The following is an 8,696-nucleotide window of genomic DNA, read 5'->3' on the forward strand; positions in this document are numbered from 1 at the left end:
AGCTTCCTAGAGCTTCTTAGAGCTTCCTAGAGCTTCTTAGAGCTTCCTATAGCTTCTTAGAGCCTTGTTGGTTAAGGTCTTGTAAGTAAGCATTTCACTGTAAGGTCTATTCGGTTGTATTCGGCGCATGTGACAAATACAATTTGATTTGATTTGATTTGACAGACGGGTGATGGGAGGTTGATGGAGATTGATGGGAGGGGTTGGGAGGTTGATGGGAGGTTGATGGGAGGTTGATGGGAGGTTGATGGGAGGTTGATGGAAGTTTGATGGGATGGGGATTGAAGGGAGATGGGAGGAGGATGGAGATTGATGGAGATTGATGGAGATTGATGGGAGGTGGGTGGGAGAGCGACAATGATAGAGAGAGAGAGGGAAAATTACACAGAGAAAGGTGGACAAGGAAAGAGAGAAAGAGTGGACAGCAATAAATCAAAGCAAATTGTATTAGTCACATACGGCGAATACAACAGGTGTTTTACCTTACAGTGAAATGCTTACTTACAAGCCCTTAACCAACAATGCAGTTCAATAAATAGAGTTAAGAAAATATTTAATAAATAAACTATAGTAAAACATTTAATTAAAAGTAACACAATAAAATAACAATAACGAAGCTATATACAGGGGGTACCGGAACCGAGTCCATTTGATTAATTGTTCAGCAGTCTTATGGCTTGGGGGTAGAAGCTGTCAAGAAGCCTTTTTGTCCTAGACTTGGCACTCCGGTACCGCTTGCCGTGCGGTAGTAGAGAGAACAGTCTATGACTTGGGTGACTGGAGTCTTTGACATTTTTTTCTGCCTTCCTCTGACACCGCCTGGTATAGAGGTCCTGGATGGCAGGAAGCTTGGCCCCAGTGATGTACTGGGCCGTACCCACTACCCTCTGTAGCGCCTTGCGGTTGGATGCCGAAGCAGTTGCCATACCAGGCGACGATGTAACCGGTCAGAATGCTCTCGGTGGTGCAGTTGTAGAACTTTTTGTGGATCTAGTGACCCATGCCAAATGTTTTCAGTCTCCTGAGGGGAAAAAGGCGTTGTCGTGCCCTCTTCACGACTGWCTTGGTGAGTTTGGAACATGATAGTTTGTTGGTGATGTGGACACCAAGGAACTTGGAACTCTCGACAATAGGGAGAAAGTGAGAGAGGGAGATAGACATCGCTCTTCCATATACTTAGATGTACATATTCTCATTCACCCCTTTAGATTTGTGTGTATTAGGTAGTTCTTGGGAAATTGTTAGATTACTTGTTTGATATTACTGCACTGTTGGAACTAGAAGCACAAGCATCTCGCTACACTCACACTCACATTAACAGCTTCTAACCATGTGTATGTGACCCAATAAAATTAGATTTTATTTATTTGATTTACACAAAAGGAATGGAAACCAGAGTGAAAGAACAGTAAAACGTTCCTCTGTGGGAAAAAAGCATCAATAGAATAGTTTCTAAGAACGACATATTTTACATATTAGAGATCAGTCAAAACGGCTCAATGGCCTTTCATATTGCTACATCACATAACAAACCTTCACCGTTCTCCAATGACAGGTACAGGAGTGAACGAGAACAGCTTCCCTTTGTGTCTTTATCCTCTGAGTAAAGGATTTCCCCCCCCCCCCTCCCTAACCCCTACCCCTACCCCACACCCCCCTGAACCTGGGTGGGTCAGTAAAATACTAAATCTCTTTCCTCTAATAGATCTGGCTCAAGTGGACTTCATTAGAGTGTGAGGCTGTGACACTCTATGGCAGACAGTGTTTTGTGTTTGGGCCCAGGCTGTACTCCAGAGTGTGTATTGCCAATTATAACACATGCAGTGGTGTTTAGTGAAGTGTGACAGAGTTGAATTCACCACTTCACAGCCAGAAGGTTACTGTGTTTGATCCTCAGCCCTGAGCAAACACACAAGAGAGGGGTCGGCCCCACACAAACACACCTCTACAGGCCACACAACACACACACACGCACGCACACGCACGCACGCACGCACGCACCCACACCCACACGCACCTGCACACACACACACCTCTAGCACGCACGCACGCACGCACGCACGCACGCACCCACACCCACACGCACTGCACCACACAACACACACACACCTCTAGCACGCACGCACGCACGCACACCCACACGCACGTGCACACACACACGCACGCACACATGCACGTGCACACACACAACACACACACACACACGCACATCCACACGCACGTGCACACACACACACACACAGCGCTAGGCAAAGCCTCTGCCTAAACCATTGCGTTACTCACGCTGATACACATTGAGGTACACACATGCAAAAACGCATGCACATGATCCAAATACATTTCACAACAAAGTGTCCCGAACCATCATAAACCATACAACCCATCATAAAACCCATTCACAAACCCATCACAAACCCATCACAAACCATCACAAACATCACAAAACCCATCATAAAAACCATCACAAACCCATCACAAACCATCATAAACCATCACAAACCCATCACAAACCCATCACAAACCCATCACAAACCATCACAAACCCATCACAAACCATCACAAACCCATCATAAACCCATCACAAACCATCACAAACCCATCATAAACCAATCATAAAACCATCACAAACCCATCACAAACCCATCACAAAACCATCACAAACCCATCATAAACATCACAAACCCATCACAAACCATCCACAGAGACTTATAATATAGACTTTGTAACATTCAGTCCCACGGCGTTGAAAATCAGTCATCCACCCCACTGTAAACTACGTGTTTATACTTTGTCATGCTGAATTTACAATTAGAGGGGCAAGCTGTGATTTTCATGTCATCATACCATTGTACCTAATGAACACATCCGTCTATGCAGGGAACGGAGGGGACAAAATGAGAGACTGATTGGAACCAGGTCTGTGGTCGGATCCAAGACCAGTACTACGTGATTACAGGAACAGACCTGTAGAACTATTGATTAATAATTCTGATGAAATGAGGTTCAAAGGCAGGATGGATTGTAAGGCATTAAGGATGGACATTCAAGTGTTACCAACCGTTTGACAGTTTGCTAGGGAAAGGGTGATACCTAGTCAGTTGTACAACTGAATGCATTTCAACTGAAACCCAACCCTTCTGAATTAGAGAGGTGCTGGGGGGGGGGGGGGGGGCTGCCTTGTCAGGGGGCAGAACGACACATTTTTACCTTGTCAGCTCTGGGATTTGATCCAAGCACCTTGGAGTTACTGTCCAATGCTCTACCGCTAGGGCTACCTGCTCCCCCCTCTAACCGCAGGCTACCTGCCTCCCCCCTCTAACGCTAGGGCACCTGCCTCCCCCCTCTAACCGCTGAGGCTACCTGCCTCCCCCCTCTAACCGCTAGGCTACCTGCCTCCCCCCTCTAACGCCTAGGCTACCTGCTCCCCCCTCTAACCGCTAGGCTACTTGCCTCCCCCCTCTACCGCTAGGTCTACCTGCCTCCCCCATCTAACCGCTAGGCTACCTGCCTCCCCCCTCTAACCGCTAGGCTACCTGACTAAGGCTTCCACATAATGAGCCTCCCTTTATTGCACTAGCTGGGAGCACTCTCTGAAGTACTTCTGTTTCTGGTTTGATTATAAGTTTAGCCATAACATATTACAACCTGTATGACTTCATCCCCTCATCGCTCCACACAGCAACGGGAACCACTTCTCCCAGCTTGGGACTGGTAGGCCGGAGCACCGTAACACCGTGAGACTTTCCTTATCTCTGCCGCTCACAATCAAACGACATTACATTAATCAAATTGCAGGGTAAATAAACACGGTTGTTGGAGTGAAGGAAACTGAGAAACACAGAGATTAGACATAGCCTAGTGTACAGAGGGCAGGGCAGAGGTTCCAGGCAGAACTATGGGTAAAGGTTCCAGCAGAACTATAGGGTAAAAGGTTCCACAGAGAACTAATGGTAAAGTTCCAGCAGAACTATGGTAAAAGGTCCAGCAGAACTATGGGTAAAGTTCCAGCAGAACTATGGGTAAAGTTCCAGAGGAACTATGGGTAAAGGTTCCAGAGGAACTATGCGGTAAGGTTCCAGCAGAACTATGGTAAAGGTTCCAGCAGAACTATGGGTAAAGGTTCCAAGGCAGCAATATCGGGTAAAGGTTCCAGCAGAACTATGGGTAAAGGTTCCAACAGAACTATGGGTAAAGGTCCAGCAGAACTATGGGTAAAAGTTCCAGCAGAACTATGGGTAAAGGTTCCAGCAGAACTATGGGTAAAGGTTCCAGCAGAACTATGGGTAAAGGTTCCAGCAGAACTACAGGTAAAGGTCCAGCAGAACAATGGGTAAAGGTTCCAGCAGTAACTTACAGGTAAAGTTCCAGAGAACTATGGTAGGTTCCAGCAACACTACAGGTAAAGGTTCCAGCAGAACAATGGGTAAGGTTCCAGCAGAACTATGAGTAAAGGTTCCAGCAGAACTATAGTAAAGTTCCAGCAGAACTACAGGTAAAGGTTCCAGCAGAACTACGGGGTAAAGGTTCCAGCAGAACTATAGGTAAAGGTTCCAGCAGAACTATGGGTAAAGTTCCAGCAGGACTATGGGTAAAGTTCAAGCAGAACTAAGGGTAAAGGTTCCAGCAGAACTACAGGTAAAGGTTCCAGCAGAACAATGAGTAAAGGTTCCAGCAAACTACAGGTAAAGGTTCAGCAGAACTTTAGGTAAAGGTTCCAGCAGACTATAGGTAAAGGTTCCAGCAACACTACAGGTAAAGGTTCCAGCAGAACTACAGGTAAAGTTCCAGCAGAACTACAGTAAAGGTTCCAGCAGAACTATAGGTAAAGGTTTCCGCAGCAAAACCACTACAGGTAAAAGGTTCCAGCAGAACTTCAGGTAAAGGTTCAGCAGGAACTATAGGTAAAGGTTCCAGCAGAACTAAGGTAAAGGTTCCAGCATAACTATAGGTAAAGGTTCCAGCCAGAACTTGGGTAAGGTTCCAGCAGAACTATGGTAAAGGTTCCAGTCGGTAAACTGTTATTGTAATGACATTAGCTATAGCACCCTACAGTATAATGTGGTAAACATTGAAGCTAATATGGCTGCCAAATAAAGACGCGGGACCAGCCTAGGAGTCAACAGCACTAAACACTAATCCACACAACTGATGCAGTCACATGAACACAAGCCATCCCTTATAAACCCTCCACTACAAGCCACAATCCCATATACCCTCCACTACAAGCATCCCATATAACCCTCCACTAAAGCCATCCCAATATAACCCTCCACTACAAGCCATCCCTTAAACCCTCAACTACAAGCAATCCCCATAACCCTCCACTACAAGCCATCCCTTATAACCCTCCATACAAGCCATCCCGTATAACCCTCCACTACAAGCCATCCCGTATAACCCCCAAAACAAGGCATTCCATATAACCCTCCACTACAAAGCCATCCCTTATAACCCTCACTACAAGCCATCCCATATTAGCCCTCCACTACAAGCCATCCCATATAACCCTCCACTACAAGCCAACCCTTATAACCCTCCACTACAAGCCATCCCATATAGCCCTCCACTACAAGCCATCCCATATAACCTCCACTACAAGCCAACCCTTATAACCCTCCACTACAAAGCCATCCCGTATAACCCTCCAAAACAAGCCATCCCATATAGCCTCCACTACAAGCCATCCCATATAAACCTCCACTACAAGCCAGCCTTATAGCCCTCCACTACAAGCCATCCCTTATAACCTCAATACAAGCCAACCCTTATAGCCCTCCACTTCTAAGCCATCCCTGTATAACCCTCTACTACAACCATCCCCGTTTTATAACCCTCCAATACAAGCCAACCCATAAACCCTCCACTACAAGCCATCCCTTATAACCCTCCACTACAAGCCATCCGTATAACCCCCTCTACAAGCCATCCCATATAGCCCATCACACAAGCCATTCCCTTTAACCCTCCATAAAGCATCCCCTTAAACCTCCACTACAAGCCATCCCATAAACCCTCCAAACAAGCCAACCCTTATAACCCTCCACTACAAGCCATCCCGTATAACCTCCAATACAAGCCAACCTTCATACCCTCTTACTCAAGCCATCCCGATAACCTCCATAACAAGCCACCCTTATAGCCCTCCACTACAAGACCATCCTTATAACCTCCACTACAAGCCATCCCGATAACCCTCCACTACAAGCCATCCCGTTTAACCCTCCACTACAGCCATCCCGTATAACCTCCACTCTATCTGATAGTGATATGTTATCTATTCCCTTACCTGGCTGGCTGCTGGCCCTGTCCCAGTATAGGTCAGGAGAGCTCTGGAGCTGGACAATGTGGCTCTGCCTTGGGGCCATGGAGCTCATATTCACTGTCAGCTGGATCAGATTGTTACATGTGGTATTAGGGAATGATCCAGGCAATCAATTGCAGCCCGGGCCCCGGCTAACAGAGAATACAAGGCTAATCGATAAAACTAGCATCAGAAAAACCACTCTCCTCTCCTTCAATGGTGTGGGATCAGATCAGGGAATCCGCTGACATGGCTGTTAGCCTCTCTGAGTTATGATTAACCCTTGAGAGAGGAGAGGGACAGAGGAAGGATGGATGAGCGGGGGAGAGGGAGAGGGGAGAGGGACAGAGGGAAGAGGGAGAAGACAGAGGGAGAGGGGACAGAGGGACAGAGGGAGAGGTGGGAGAGGACAGAGGGAGAGGGGAGAGGGACAGAGGGGAGGGGGGTGGACAGGGAGAGACGGGGGGTTGACAGAGAGAGACATAGAGAGACGGTGGGGTTGACAAGGAGAGACAGAGAGAGACGGGGGGTTGAAAGGAGAGACAGAGAGAGACAGGGATGGACAGGGTGAGACAGGAGAACAGGGTGGGATGGACAGGGGAGAGACAGAGAGCGACAGGGGGGTGGACTGGAGAGACAGAGAACAGGGTGGGATGGACAGGGAGAGACAGGAGAGGACAGGGGGGATGGACAGGGAGAGACAGAGAGACAGGGGTGGGATGGACAGGACAGACAGAGAGAGACAGGGGGGTGACAGGGAAGACAGGGAGAGACAAGGGGGATGGACTGGGAGAGACAGAGAGGACAGGGGGGATGGACAGGAGAGACAGAGAGACAGGGGTGGATGGTCCCTTTGAGAGACAGAGAGAGAACGGGGGATGGACAGGGAGACAGGCAGAGGAGACTGGGGGATGGACAGGGAAAGACAGAGAGAGACGGGGGATGGACAGGAGTGACAGAAGAGAGTTGGGGATGGACAGGAGAGACAGAGAGAGTTGGGGGGATGGGACAGGGAGTGACAGAGAAGAGACTTGGGGGGATGGACAGGGAACAGACAGAGAGAGACGGGGGATGGACAGAGAGACAGAGAGAGTTGGGGGATGGACAGGGAGAGACAGAGGAGAGTTGGGGGATGGACAGGGAGAGACAGAGAGACACAGGGATGGACAGGGAGGGACAGAGAGAGGTTGGGGGTTTATGGACAGGGAGAAACAGAGAGGAGACAGAGGGATGGACAGGGAGTGACAGAGAGATGTTGGGGGTTAGATGGACAGGGAGAGACAGAGGAGACGGGGGCTGGACGGGATGGCCAGAAGAGGTTGGGGGTTGAATGGACAGAGAGACAGGGGAATTGGACAGGAGAGACAGAGAAAGACAGGGGGTGGTGAGGGAGGACAGAGAGAGACAGGGGTGGGATGCAGGGAAGACAGAGAGATTTGGGGGTTGATGGACGGGAGAGACGAGAAGGACGGGGGGTGAATAGGACAGGGAGAGACTAGAGAGAGACGGGGGGTGATGCGACAGGGAGAGACAGAGAGAGACGGGGGTGACTGGACAGGGAGAGACAGAGAAGAGAACGGGGGGTTGACTGGACAAGGGAGAGACAGAGAGAGACCAGAGGGGATGGACAGGCCGAGAGACAGAGAGACAGGGTGGGGATGGACAGGGAAAGACAGAGAGAGACGAGGGTGGATGGAAGGGAGAGAACACCGAGAGAGACAGAGGGAGAGGACAGGTGGGATGGACAGGGAGGAGGACAGAGGAACAGAGAGGGATGGGGAGATGTCAGGAAGAGACTGTGAGACAGGGTGGGAATTGGACAGGTGTGAGAGACGAGAGAGACAGGGAGGGATGGACAGAGAGACAGTGGGAGACAGGGATGGGGGTGGCCTGGGACGAGACGAGAGGGAACAAAGAGGGGCGTGGGACAGGGATGAGACAAAGAGAGACAGAGGAAACAGGGGGGATAGAAACATGGAACAGAGACAGGATAGAAGACAGGGGTTATGATGGCCAGGAGAGACGAGAGAGTGATCGGGTATGGATGGCGACTGCTGGTCAAAGAGGGTTTAGTGCGGGACGGTGACTATAAGTAGACGTCGGCGTGGATCAAAGAAAGTAAGTGCAGGAGGAGAGGAAGGTTTAAGTCGATCTTACCGGCTATACTACTGACTCTGGTCAAAAGCTCAGAGAGCTTGGTTGCGAACTATATGTTCCTAGGTGATATGGACTCTGGTGGCAACAAGTAGATTGCTCAACTGAGCCCTATATGACTCTGGTATGACGAAGTGAGCTGTCACCATGACGTGATTATGGAATCCTGTGCTCGTGTCAAAGGAAGTAGATGTTCTCACGTGTATCATGCGTCTCAGTGTCTACATCTCTTCTTCTGGTG

This window comes from Salvelinus sp. IW2-2015, unplaced genomic scaffold (genome assembly GCF_002910315.2).
Source record: "Salvelinus sp. IW2-2015 unplaced genomic scaffold, ASM291031v2 Un_scaffold967, whole genome shotgun sequence".
In the NCBI taxonomy this organism is placed as follows: domain Eukaryota; kingdom Metazoa; phylum Chordata; class Actinopteri; order Salmoniformes; family Salmonidae; genus Salvelinus; species Salvelinus sp. IW2-2015.